Raw genomic sequence first — 14,670 nt, forward strand, 5'->3', positions numbered from 1 at the left:
AGAGAAGTCATCCAGAAAGCCAGGAATAAACTTCACAGTTCATTGACATTTTAACATGTTCCCCTTTATGCAGGGATTCTTAAATCATTTAAGTGAATGGGTCAAACAATGTCTGGGCCCACTTTGCCCTGAGTGCTTGAGATTTAGCTAAGGCATGATCTATAACTAGAATTGGAGCTCCTTGCTTTTCATTGTCCTTGACACTGTGCCTGATGTGCAACTCAATATCCTTGTTTTTAGCACCATTGGCCAAGAGGAAGAGGTAAAGTTGAAACCGAGCATACTGGCCCTGTGTGTTGCGCACTCCACATGTGGCTATGAAAAGAAGCGGAGGCTCAGGGTAGTTATGTAACGTCCCCAAGGTCCCTCAGCAAGCACTAGAGGGACCCTGGCTTTCATTCGACTGCTCCCAAAGAATCTCCCAAAGACCCCTCAATTAGCAAGCACTAGAGGGATCCTGGCTTTCACATGACTGCTTCCAAAGAATCTCCCAAAGACCCCTCAATTAACAAGCACTAGAGGGATCCTGGCTTTCACATGACTGCTTCCAAAGTTTGTGTTGTTTTCTGCTGCTCCATATTTCCTCCCCCAGGGAGATGGCAACTCTTCTAGAATTTCCCTGTTAAAGGGAGGTGCTAGTGGATTGTACAAATGTTTCCCTGTGGATGCCAAAAGAATGCTATTTGTCTACTGCTGCCAAGGTCTTGCTTACTTGACTTTTCAAATTTTATCAAAGAACAAAGAGTATGTTTTGCAAGTGGTAATGAGAATTAAAACCCTTAGTTCAAGTCCCCATTCTTTTATTGAACTGCGAATGCAAGAATTTTAAAAGTGTATAGCTACTCAATATTTCATAACTTTTTATTATTTTCTTCAAGCCAGAGTTGTTACAATGCAAATTCTTGTTGGTTATCCTCTGAAACAAGCCAAATATTTGTCTTGCCAAAAGAAAGCCAAATACAGTACAGCATCATGTAACTCTATAATTGCTAAAGAGATGTTTAATCAAGCCAGGCAAATAAGATCAACCAACCTATTCTAAATGATTCTTACTATTCAGAAATAATGGGCCACAGGAAAACTGACTCAATCTATATAATCAGTTCCTCTGTACAGGTCATTGAGAGAAATTCAGACCCTGAAGTAAATTTACTGTTTTTTCTAAGAAAATGTCATATCTTTTTGTTTGTTTAAGAAAGCAAAATAAATTAAAAAAAAAAAACTCTGGATACAGCAATTTCTCTTGCACTTATAGAGCATTTTCCTTCTATTATGCATCACTTCAGTTTGTCAGTGTGATGGCTGGTCAAATAATTACCTGCCCTCACAGAGCTTACACTCTGGTGAAGTTACTGAATGACTTGCCTTCCAGTTGGTCTCATTTAACTTCTTCCCCACACCTTCCAGGCTCTTTACAAAATCACACTAGAGATTGTTTGAAGGGTAATGAGCTAATTATCTGACCAGCCATCACAACCAACAAACTGAAATGGGCATAGGAACAAATAGAAACCATTTCAACTCCTGAGAGTTTTAATTTTAACAGGAGAGTTCGGAAAGAAAAATGGCTTTCTTAATTCCAAGCAGCAGACTCTTTATTTTTAGGTAACCATACTATTGTACATTCAAAATAATTTTTGTCATGGCCCAGCTCTAACACTCACTCAATTAATTATATTCATACCAAAGTAATTACTATTATAATCATCTAAATACATATTTTCTTTCTCTTTTTTAACACTGCTGCTGTCACTGTGCCAATCCTTTTTGGTTTTACTGTGTAAACTCTGAAGTCACTTCTCTGTCACCGCTTACCTGGTGCCCACCTCCTTTTTCTGTAGGGCTGCCATCACCACCACAGAAGGTGTAGGAAACACCTGACCCAGGATTCACCCAGTTCGGGTAAGAGCACGTTTGAGGATAATGATGGGTTTAGGTAGCTTCTTTCATTGTCTGGGTGATCGCTTATGGTTTTAGAGGACACAGATGGCAGGTGAAGGTCTCTGTCTCCTTTACAAGAAGAAATATTATCCACTCTTAATTTCCTTTTTCCTTCTGCAGCTTTAATGATTACTATTTGAGGCTTATTACACTTCCATGAAAATGTGGAGGAGGTGGTGATGAGGGAGCGACCCCCAGGCTGTCACTTCAGACCATCTCATCGCCTCAGGGAGGAATTTCTCCTCTAGGAATGCTTTGGGTCCTGCCACAAAGGCATAAAAAAGGGATGATTCACATCTATTATGATTCCTATAATAAAATAAGAAAAAGGATTGGGCACAGTGGTGCACACCTGTAATCCTGGCACTTTGGGAGGCTGAGGTGGGAGGATCGCTTGAGCCCAGGAGTTTGCGACCAGCCTGGGCAACATAGCAAGGCCTCATCTATAAAAAAAATAAACAACTCAGCTGGGCACAGTGGTGTGTGCCTGTAATCCTAGCTACAGGGGAGGCTGAGATGGGAGGATCACAAGCCCAAGAGTTTGAGGCTGCAGTGAGCTATGATCAGGTGACCGTACTCCAGCCTGAGTGGCAGAGCAAGACTTCATCTCTAAAAATAAATAAAAATTAAAATAATAAAATAAAATGAGAAAAACAAGAATGCATATTCTATGTTTGGTCTGTGTAAATAGTCACACTGATAATTCTAGCCAGAAAAAATAATTTCGTGTCCTGAATGTTATAATTTGGCATGTTGCTATGTAATAGTCCGGTCAAGACTATAGATGTTGATAGAAGAGCCAGAAAATAAAGAAAATAAGAAGAAAAAAACAATATATGTTGAGTACCCCCACACTGAACCAAGTTATAAACCTTTGGATATAAAGATTATGTCTTATTCTAAAAATACCCTCTCCCATCACAAGGAATCGGTGTTCCATAAAGGTCGTTGACAAATCACTGAGTCAAAGGTCACAGGGGAGGAAGGTCACTAGCCTGTTGGTTCTTTGGCCCCCAGGAATCCCCTCACTACATCAGAGGCACACAACAAGGTGTATTTGTCTCAGGGCTAAGGTTTTTGTTTTTGTTTCTGTTTTGAGGCAGAATCTTGCTCTATTGCCCAGGCTGGAGTGCAGTGGTGCGATCTTGGCTCACTGCAACCTCCATCTCCCGGATTCGAGCAATTCTCCTGCCTCAGCCTCACAAGTAGCTGGGATTACAGGTGTGTGCCACCATGCCCAGCTTATTTTTGTATTTTTAGTAGAGATGGGGTTTCGCCATGTTAGCCAGGCTGGTCTCAAACTCCTGATCTCAGGTGATCCGACTGCCTCAACCTCCCAAAGTGCTGGGAATACAGGCGTGAGTCACCACACCCAGCCGGGGCCAAGTTTTTATAAGATTTTTAAACTCACATACTGAAGATACATTAGTAAAAATGCCCTAAAGTAAATAAAACACCAGTTACCCTCCCAGGTCAACACAAAAAGTGTGAAGTGGAAAAGCTGGAGCTCTCTTTGTGGAGAAGAAGCCTTGGAAATAAGTCCCTCCAATTTAACTTCCTTTCAGGAGGAGGAGCAAGTGGGAGCAGAATGAGGAGAGAACACAATAAAAGTAGGTAATCCCTATGTCTGTGGTCTTGTTTAAATCCAAACTCTGCCCTTGAAGTGATGCACTAAGCTGACATTGAGGACTTCCTTTCCCAACTACCTCAATGGAATTTTTTCCCGGAAAGCCTCCATTGGCATCCAAAATGTGAACAATCATGGCACTTCCAGCTGCTACATGACAGGCTCTGGGCCTACCTGTAGTTGTACCAATCAAAGGCCTCTGTTTCATTTCTGAGAGCCTCTTACCCCTAAACTTTCCACCTGGAGCCCTGTGTCCTTTGCTTTTAGGAAAGAATTGCTAAAGCCCACAGCCCCCAGTGTGGGTTCTGTACCCTGGAAATGGTGAAGACCATCTACACTGTCCTGAGGAGCCACCCAGAGCCCTCCACAGAGCAGTTAATGGAAACCTTGAGTGGTAAGTCACTAACCTCTGCAACTGTAGCAGAGTATTGTCCTTCCAAGAGGAGCAGACATGATAGAGCATTTTCATCCAAGGGATCAGGCCAAAAGGCTCAACAAAGATGTATTGATTGATCTTTATGATTCACACCTCTTGAATAGTGTGGGCAAGAGTTATTCATTCCCACTTAGCAGGAAGGGAAACTGAGGCAGTCAGCCAGAAAGTAAAGTCAATTTTCCATATGACTGTTACATTCTTGGCACCATATCAGTTGCTTCTGCTAATTTGAATGTAATATATATTTGGATAGCATGTGCTTATTGAAACAGCCTTTATGGGGATGTCTTTGATGCAATTGCAATGTTACTGGAATGGCATTTAGAAATATTAGGATTTTAAAATCTTTTAATTATGTACTTAGAGCTAGCCAAAAGAAGCAGCGACCTTTTTGTTTTTTTTTAAATTTGTTGTGGTTGTTCCTGCAGTTGTTACTGAAATGTTCTTAATGCTTATGAAATCATAGACTCTTAGGAATTGAGAAAAAAACACTATGACTCATAAACTTGCATGTAATTAAAATGTCTTAAGACTTTAAAAATAATATTTCCACTGTTTTGTCCTTTCGGAAACTTTTTATTCTGATTAAATTTCATGTATGCATTCTATCCTGTCAAGATACTTTTAAATTTTTATGCTGTTTACAAATCTGATAAACACTGCCTGCTGTTTTTATATGTCATTGACTAAAATATTGAACAGAATAAGCCAAGCAGAGAACTATGAGAAAGTCAACACTTAACATTGAACTGTTGTTTAATTAAGTACAAGCCTTTCTGTCATATGCATTTACGTTCCTATATCCTTTCCACAGAGGACCACAGGTGAGTCAAATGCCCCTTGAATCCCCATGCACTGTGTCTATGACATTGATCAGAGTCTTAGTCTAGAATTCTTATCCCAAAAGGGAATGAGACTAATGTTCCTGAGGTACCCAATCTCCTCTTAGCAGCCATCATTCCCAAGCCCTGTTGTCAATAATCAACTCCAGAATAGATTCAGAAAATTGCTTGAGAATGAAATCAACCTTGCCTTATAGCCCATCTTTTTGAAAACCAGGATCAATGGTTGCCTGTCTCCAGTGTTTTAGCACCACTTTGGTTTTTCATGATATCTCAAAAAGCTTACTGACCATGGTTTCACAGTCTCACCTACAAATTATTTCACAGTCATGGGACATAATTCATCTCGTTACTCTTACCCCTTGAATAAATTTAAAGAGGCTGAATGCTCTCTTAAAATCTCCACATATCTTGGGCTTCAAGTCTCTTTTAACTGTGCTTGTTCTGATACTTTAGGTTCACCAAGCATTCATTTGTGAGAAATATGGAGGCAAAAATAGGAAGGAGTTTTGCCTTCCCTCTGACATCTGTTAACATTATTCCATCTTCCTTGAGCTGTGTATATGTTCTCTGTTTGATGCATTTTGTTGTTGATAGTATTTTCCAGAAAATCTATCTCAGTTTGATGTTTAGCCTCTTGACATTGCTCTGTGTCACACATTTCCCTTCATCTCCAGTTTTGTCCCAGGGCTTTCATCATTTATTCATCTTCTTTCTTTGTTTTTATTAATCAGAGACCAATCTGAGTATAGCCTTCTTATTTCTTCTTCATTTACCCTTGTATCCTCCAAATTTCATTTCTGAGTGTTTCTTATGCCTTTTGTGCTATATTCTTTTTTTGTAGTTTCTGGCCAGTAGGAGAGGGCCCATCGCTGCTCTGTACCTTCTGAAATTGCCTTTTCACAGCCCACAGCCCTGTAGAGCAAAACCCAAGACGCTGTCCCCCAACTTTCTGTCACTTTCACATCACAGAGTTCACGGTTAACTTGGCAGCCATTCCTCTCATTGATTCCCCTGACTTATGAGACATGAAATAATTTTTTAGCCCCTCTTTTTTAAGAAGGGTGGTTGAAGGATCCTTTCCAGCTGTAACCTTCTGTTCCAATTTTGTAATTTGCTTCAGAGATGCCCTACCCATACCTTTCGATGGACCTGATGGCCTGTGTTGTCCAACCCCCACTGGGAGTTAAAGATTGGTTCCATGGGTAGGATGGAGATGGAAGTATGAAGGAGTCCCACACTAGGGCTGCAGGAGATGCTTTGAAACTAGGTGTTCAAACAGATCCAAGAGTCAAAGAGGAAGCTGGGTTCAATAAACAAGAAGAAAAGTCTCAGCATTTTGCTAAAAACTGAGGCAGATATCAAAAGCCAAGGAAGGCTGGGCACTGTGGCTCACATCTGTAATCTCAGCGCTTTGGAGGCCAAGGCAGGCAGATCACTTGAGGTCAGGAATTCAAGACCACCAGCCTAGACAACATGGCAAAACTCTGTCTATACAAAAAATACAAAGATTAGCCAGGCATGGAGGTACACACCTGTAATCCCAGCTACTTGGAAGGCTGAGGGACGAGAATCACTTGAACCCGGGAGGCAGAGGTTGCAGTGACCTGAGATCACATCACTGCACACCAGCCTGGGTGACAGAGCAAGACTCTGTCTTAAAAAAAAAAAGTTAGAAAAGGAATAGCGTGTCTGGACAATTACCCTCAGCAAGTATTGTGGCCCAGACTGTGTGCACAAGAGAGCCTTAGCCAAATTTCTAGCTGTTTGTTTCTCTTTAAGCTCTTACCCAAATAATCTTTACCTCCTTCTTTCCTGTAAAGTTCCTGGATTTCCACTTATAAATAAAAGTGTGTATTTTTATACCATGGAAAGCTATGCAGCCATAAAAAAGAAGGAGATCATGTCCTTTGCAGGAACATGGGTGGAGCTGGAGGCCATTATCCTTAGTAAACTAATGCAGGAACAAAAAAACCAATACAACAGGTTCTTACTTATAAGTGGAAGCTAAATGATGAAAACACATGGACATATAGAGGGGAACAACACACAATGGGGCCTATTGAAGAGTGGAGGGAGAGGATCAGGAGAAATAACTAATAGGTACTGGGCTCAATACCTGGGTGATGAAATAATTTGTACAACAAGCCCCCATGACACAACTTTACCTACGTAACAAACCTCCACATATACACTGAATTTAAAATAAAAGTTAAAAAAATAATTAAACAAATAAGTAAATAAACTTGGCAATGACTCAAAAAAAAAAAGTGTGTGTCTTATGATCGTGTAGTTCCTGCCTCCTGTGTTGGTTTTCTTTCCTTCCTTCCTTCCTTCCTTCCTTCCTTCCTTTACTCCCTTCCTTCCTTCCTTCTTTCCTTCTTTCCTTCTTCCTTCCCTCCCTCCCTTCCTCCCTTCCTCCCTCCGTCCCTCCCTCTCTCTCTCTCTCTTTCTCTCTCTCTTTCTTTCTTTCTTTCTTCCCTTCCTACTTTCTTCATTGCCAGATTCCGGTATTGAATCTCCTCCCCCTAGGTGTTGGTAGTGAGTATTAGACATTAGTAGCTTCATTGCACCAAAATTGCAAATCCTCCTCTTTTATCACCTATAGCCCTGACTATTAGGGCTTGGGGTGTTGGTGGAAGAGGGTTTTAGAGTTCTAAAAACAATGATCTTTCTCTCAGTCCTTCTATTCCTTTCCTTCCATTTTCCTCCAATCACTGCAAACCCAAGTTTACCTGGAAGAAAAGGAACCCCCATCCAGGGCCTGCAGGATATAATAATTATTCAAACATGGCACCAGCATGGTGACACCAGTCTTGCAAGATGGAACCTAGCTTGAATCCTAGCTCTGAAACTTTCCAGCTCCAGTTTAATTTCCTCCTTGGTATAACTAGGATAATATTTCAAGGAAGTTGTTGGGAAGGCTAAACGATAGACATAAATGAGGTGCATAAAGTTCCAAGTACAGTGACTGCATGTAGTAATTCCTTATTGAATGCCAGTTTTTCCTGATAACTGATATTCAGAATTGCCCTTAGAGCCAATCTTGGCAAGAGATGGCTCACAACACTGTAGACATTAGAAAATGTCCAAGGAATTTAAATTTTCTGCCTATACATTCTTTGACCCAGCAATTTCACCACCAGGAATCTACTCTAGGGGAGTAATAGAAGGTAAGTCAAATATTTATTATATACATAGATATTTGTCACAATGTTACTTCTAATTAAAAAAAAAATTAGAAATAAACTAAATGTCCAACAATAGGGGATTGCTTCAGTATTTCATGGTATAACCATATGATTAGAATTTATACTGTCTAGGAAAATCTTTTTGTGCAATATTTAAAGAATTTGAAAATAAAAATGGTTTGAAGTGAAAAAAATTAAAAATTGAGCACTCTGATACCAGATTTACAGAAAACATGTATAAACATGATATAAGCACGTATATCCAGAGCAATCACAGAGAGTGGATGGAAATATACATAACAAGGATAGTGGCTATCTCTACTTCATAATACAACTGTATTATGAAGTAATTTTATTCCCTTCTGTAGATTTTTCAGCAATTCTACATGATTTTTTTACATGAACATGCATTAATTTTATAATCATATGCAAAAAAAATGTTTAAACAAAAAGAAATTCCTATGGATGGTACAGTAATTACAGTAGAAATACAATTCCCTCTAGAATCCAAATTTGCTGGATTCCTAGTTATATTTGAAAGGGTAGGGAAAAATTTTAAAGACTGGTGTAGACTGTTTACCCAGTGGACATCAAATATCACTGCCTGGAGTTACAGGAGGGTCAGGCCTCCCCCTAGCATTTGCAAGCCCAAAGCAAGAATATAAGGAGAAGACATCTTATTCTCTTCTCTTCCCACCCCAGCTCTGTCCCACATTGCTGGCATCACAGATTGGACACCCAGCTCACCTGTCCAAGCTCCATCCATTCCCCAAACAGCTGCCCTTGGCCACTGCTCGGGCCTAGGAGTGAGCTTCTAGACGGGTATCTGTCCTCTCTGGGAGGAGGGACTGCAGCAGAGGCCCACATGGGCTGTGAAAGTAGATTTCGAGCCTTTTGGGAAGGAAATTCTGAGGCCATGAGTGCCCACAGCCTATGGCTCAGAGATGGGGTACAGGCTATGGGTAGAATGTCCCTTGACCTTGGGGTCTCCTTGCTTCTTGGGGATGGGCATGGTGAGAGGGGGTCACAGCAGTGGCCCAGTGACCTAGGGTCAAAGGGCAATACTGGGAATGGGCTCCTGTTAGCAACATTTGATCCTCCTGACACCAATAGAAATATAAATAAGAACAAACTCCAGGATGGGGGCCTCATCTCTCAGAGGCATAAAAAATAACATTACAAAAAATCGAGTAAGGTACTTAACTTAAACATTACTCATTCTTCAGCTGTTATTTTCCCTAATTCACCTCCCTGCAATGCATCAACTAATCAGGCTGAAGTCCCAATAGAACGGGTAAACGTCTCGTTGGTGAACCTCCTGAAACTGTAGCAGCTGACAGTCAGAGCTGGCTTGGAAGGTTCTGGGCAGATTCGTTAGAAAGCCATTTTTTTCTTTGAGCTGATATCTGCTGTCCTGCCACTTCCACATATGGGCTAACCCTGGGTAGACCTGTCCCTCATCTATGAGACAGCCCTTCCTAGAGATGCAGCTGCTTTCATTCCCACTCACTTTCTGCATTCATCCTCCCTGTCACCTTTCTAGCTAAATTATCTTCATGCACTTTCTTCACCTAATGACTCGTCCATTCCTGACACTCCAGGTGACATCTCCATATGTTTCCTGAATCCATTTCTACTTCTACTCTTTTCTGACCCTTCCCTTACATACCTGGTTCTGACTTCATCGTAACCCTCACCTTACTCCACTAAACAACTCCCTCCTGACTTCCATATCAATGCTATTGGTACCATCCCTTTTGCTTTTTCTCCCCTAGAGCCAAGGCTTGATGCAGGGCTCATCCGCCTTGTTGCAGATGTGCAACAAGGTCTGCAGGCTCCTCTGTCCCTTGTCCTCTGCACTTGCACTCCCTGAGTCCAGACCATCTTCAATTACACTGCAATTATTGCAATAGATTCTCTATCTGGTTGCCTTCCTTCCAACACCTCCCATGCAACCTAACTCATAGCAAGGTCTCAAATTTCCCAGAACTGCTTAGGAAGCTTCTTCAAAATGTTTTTGCCTGAGATTCCCTTCCATTTTACTGAATTGGAACCACCTGTAGTATGGCCCAGGACAAGCTCTGAACTTTTACAAACCTCCCCAGGTGATGGATGCGACCAGTCAGCAGGCCTGGAATTGGGAACTACTACATACCACAGTCAAATTCGTCTTCTAGAAATATTGGTTCAGAAATTCAGAGTAGCTCTCCCCGACCCCAGAATTCTGTCTCAAATCTGAGGCCTGCTTTGACGACTTTCCACAGTCCTGTCTGACCTGCCTTTTCTCAGTCTCCTACTAGCCTCCCCCGTGTGGCCAAGAGGATCTGCTTGACTTCTTTCTACACCCAGGGAACAGCTTCCCATCTGATTCTGTGCTGGCTCCATTTCCTTTCCTCCCACTCCTCCCTCCCTTGCTCCTGAGGGATGGGCATGGTGAGTGGGGGCCACAGGACCCTAAGGGCAATACCAGGAATGGCCCCCTTGAAGCAACACTGGATGCTTCTGACACTAACAGAAAAGTGAATAAGAAGAACAAGCTCCCCAGGAGGGGCCTCTGCAGCCCTTTGCTCCCTGGCCTCCGGGGAGCTTCTGTCTGCACCACTCCTTGACGCTCAGCTCCTGCCACTCCTCCTTGCAGCTCATCTGTCTCCAGCTGCCAGTACAGAACAGCTACTTAACAGCTGCCAGTTTCCTTCCGCTCCTCCCACCCCTGGTCTTCTCCAGCCAGAATGCAATTGCAGGGGTGGGCTATCTCTCAGCACCCTGTGTCCCCAGTACCCAGTCCAGGCCCACCAGACAGGAGAAACTCAACAGTAGGCTGTTAACAATCACGACACTCATCAAACTTTGACTTTGTTTTTACTGAAAAATTGAAACATTAATTATTTTTCCCTTAAGATTTGTACCAAATCATATAAAAAAAGAAGAAAGTCAGTCCCTAGACCCAACCCAGGAACCTGCTATTTCCATCTGAACTGACAGTATGTTCTCTTTCTTTTGATTTATTTCTGCTTTTATGCCAACTGCGAGGGCATAAACAGTCTCATCAGCCCATCTGCAGCTGTGCCTTCGCCACCTTCTGCCCTCAAGGGGGCCTTTGTACAACTGTCACCCTCAGAACCTATGAAAAGCATTTTTTGTCCCAGACTTGGCCCCAGGTGGATGCACCTTTTCCCTGATCTTTTGTCTCATGGAACTCCTCTCCCTCTGGTCCAGGGCAGGACCTTCGCGCAGTCCATTCTGCCACACAAGCACCTTTTGAAGCCAGAAGGAAAAGCCAGGATGCGAGTGATGAGCCAGCAAGGGCGGTGACAGCCTTCCTGTCTCTCAGAGCAGCTCCGCACAGATCGACAGCATTTAACTGCCCCCTTTTATTCTCTTAATATTTCCCTTAGGCATTCCTTGGACTCACTCCATATTTGTTTCCCAAACTTCGTTTAGGAGACTTTCAAGTGCCAGGCACTGAGCTGGCCACTTGGGATACAGGAACAACAAACTAGTTGCCCCTAAGGAGCTCACAGGCCAATGAGGAGACAGACAGACCTGTCAGTAACCACCAGCGGCAGAACATGAAGAGGGTTATACATGGGACTTGTGAACCAGGCTCTGGGAGTACAGTGGAGAGCAAGAGGTAGGATAGGGTGAGCATTCAGGGAGGCTCTGCAAAGAGTTAAGCTGGAGCTAAACTTCAATTATAAACAGATGTTATCAAGATGTGGAGAAGGAGAATAAATGGGACATGGAGAGGGAATTCTAGGCAAAGTAAAAATCATGTGCATTGGTCTGTGACTTTGCAGAATTTGGGAATTAAAAAGAAATCAAGCAATTCCAAATGATAAGGACATGTCATGTAAGAGAGTTGACTGTGACACCCACCTTCACCCCGTAGTAGGAGGCTGGAAAGGGAGGTGGAGGCCAGGAGGTGGGACTTTAATACAGATTGGATGGGCAGGAATTTTTTGCACAGGTAATGGGGAGCCATTAAAGGACTTTGAGTGGGGGAAAGTCATATTGTATTTACTACTGTGAAAGATCCGTCTGGCTGTTGTATGGAGAAAAGATTGGGAGGAACACAAGTGAATGCAGGGTAACATATGGTTTCCACAGTGGTCCAGGAAAGGGTGACAAGAAGGAGGGTCAGGAGTGACTCCTAGACTTAGCGTTTACACAGTAAGAGGCTGAGTTATGGATTCTGGAGTAGAACCACCTTTCCGGGGACAGATCAGGAATCTGGATTTTCACATACTAGTTTAAGATCCTTTTAAGAACTCAAAGGGGAATATCAGGTAGGTAGTTGAAAGCTCAGAGGAGAGGTCTGTATAAATTTACATTTGTATAAATGCTCAACAAAGAATATGGCATTCAAGGAAAAGCCCTTGACTTCTGATCACTCCTTCACATTTATCACAGGAGTAAATCTGAGAACCACTGATCTAGCTTTACAGAAGAAAAAAACAGTGAGGCCCAAAGAGGGAAAGTGAGCTGGCCAAGGTGACACAAATGGTTAATGTGAACAGGACCATGAACCCAAGGGCACCAGGCTTGTATAAATTTACGTTTGATCATTGAGATCAAAACCAGGGGTACTGATGAGGGTGTAGCTGAGAAGAGACCCTGGGTCTAAGCTGGTGGAATTTCAAAGGCTCATGAATGGTTATTAGAATAAGTAGACCCAAGGGACTAAGAGTGAGAGGCTGGCAAGGGGGTGCAAGATTCAGAAGACTGGGGTATTCCGGAAGCAGTGGAAGAGTGTGTTTAAGAAGGAGGTTTGTCAAGTCTGTGCACGGTGGCTCAGGCCTGTAATCCCAGCACTTTGGAAGGCCAAGGGGGGTGGATCACCTGAGGTCAGGAGTTTGAGACTAACCTGACCAACATGGTACAACACGTCTCTACTAAAAATACTAAAAATTAGCTGAGCGTGGTGGTCCATGCCTGTAGTCCCATAGTCCCAGCTACTCGGGAGGCTGAGGCAGGAGAATCGCTTGAACCTGGGAGGCAGAGGTTGCAGTGAGCCAAGATCGCGCCACTGCACTCCAACCTGGGCAACAGAGTAAGACTTCGTCTCTAGAAAAGAGAAGGAGATTGGTCAAATACAGCAAGTGTTGAGAGACCAACACTTGCTGTATTTGGGATGAGAACTGAAAATAGTGATGCAGATGTCACTGTTAACCTTCACAAAAGCAGTGGGAGTGTGTTGAAGATAGAGAAGGAAAGAAATGGAGACAGTGATGCAAAAAGAATTTTGCAAAATCTTTGCAAATTTTGATGAGGGAGAAGCAATGAAAAGGGCAGTAGATGGAGGCGCACTGGGGATGAAGTTTGGGGTTTTGGCCTTCTTTATTAGTGGAGGGAGCTTGTGTACCAATGTTATTGGTAAGCCAGGCGCAGTGGCGCATACCTGTAATCCTAGCACTTTGGGAGGCGGAGACAGACAGATCACTTGAGCTCAGGAGTTTGAGACCAGCCTGGGCAACATGGTGAAATCCCATTCCAGACGAATTAAGCAATTCAATTCGTACTTGAGAAATGGCTCCCTTGTTCATTATTAACTTGCAGAAATTGTTTAAACACTTCTTCCAGAAGAATGGGACTATTTCAGTTTCAGAGGACTCTGGCCAAGAAGCCTGGTGCCCTTGGGTTCATGGTCCTGTTCACATTAACCATTTGTGTCACCTTGGCCAGCCCACTTTCCCTCTTTGGGCCTCACTGGTTTTTTCTTCTGTAAAGCTAGATCAGTGGTTCTCAGATTTACTCCTGTGATAAATGTGAAGGAGTGATCAGGAGTCAAGGGCTTTTCCTTGAATGCCATATTCTTTGTTGAGCACTATAAAAATAGTGGCAAATTTAATTAGACCTTGTGGAATAGTAACAATTTTAGACTTAGAAAATATTACCTTAATAGATGATCCTGTACTGAATCAAAACTGGGAGCACAGAAGCTCATTAAAAAAGAAAAGAAGAGAAAAGAAAAAAAAAGAAAAAGGCTATCCAATTAAGCATAGTCAACTATTTGCAAAATACCCTCATAAATATTTATTTTATACTTGTTAATTTCATTTTATTGTCAGCTATTACAGCCATTGGTTTTAGAGAAATAGAGAAGAGGAGAACTTTGAAGAAATTCTGCCCATTAACTGCTTCTGCTAATTGAGAAAAGTCCAGTTTTCAACCATAGCTGTGAGACTCCTCAATCTTGCTTAGGAACAAATAATGGCCTGTGAGAGGAAGGTCCCCATCGGCTTTAGTTAATCTAATGTTCTATGCTTTTACTGTATTTCTGCTGTTCAACAATCTTTAGCCTTACTCCACACTTCAGTGGGGTTGAAGAGCCACAGTGGCCCATACTTCAGTGGCCTCTGAGAGTCAAAAGCACTTTCTATATCACCTAGTCAAATACCTAATTTTCAGATAAAGCAAGCTAGGCCTAGAGAGGTTCCAGGATTTTCCTAAATTCACCTAGTTACTTAGTGGCCAGGCCAGGGTTAGAACCCGGGTCTTCTGTCTCCTGGTGTTTGTCCTCTTACTTTGACACTAAGCAAATCATGAGATCATGTGGCTGGAGGAAAGCATATTTGACATTGTAATGCTGAACCACATAGGATCTTTAGAATGTCTGCTAGATTCAGAAAATCC

Source organism: Macaca mulatta, chromosome 12 (genome assembly GCF_049350105.2).
Source record: "Macaca mulatta isolate MMU2019108-1 chromosome 12, T2T-MMU8v2.0, whole genome shotgun sequence".
Classification (NCBI taxonomy): Eukaryota; Metazoa; Chordata; class Mammalia; order Primates; family Cercopithecidae; genus Macaca; species Macaca mulatta.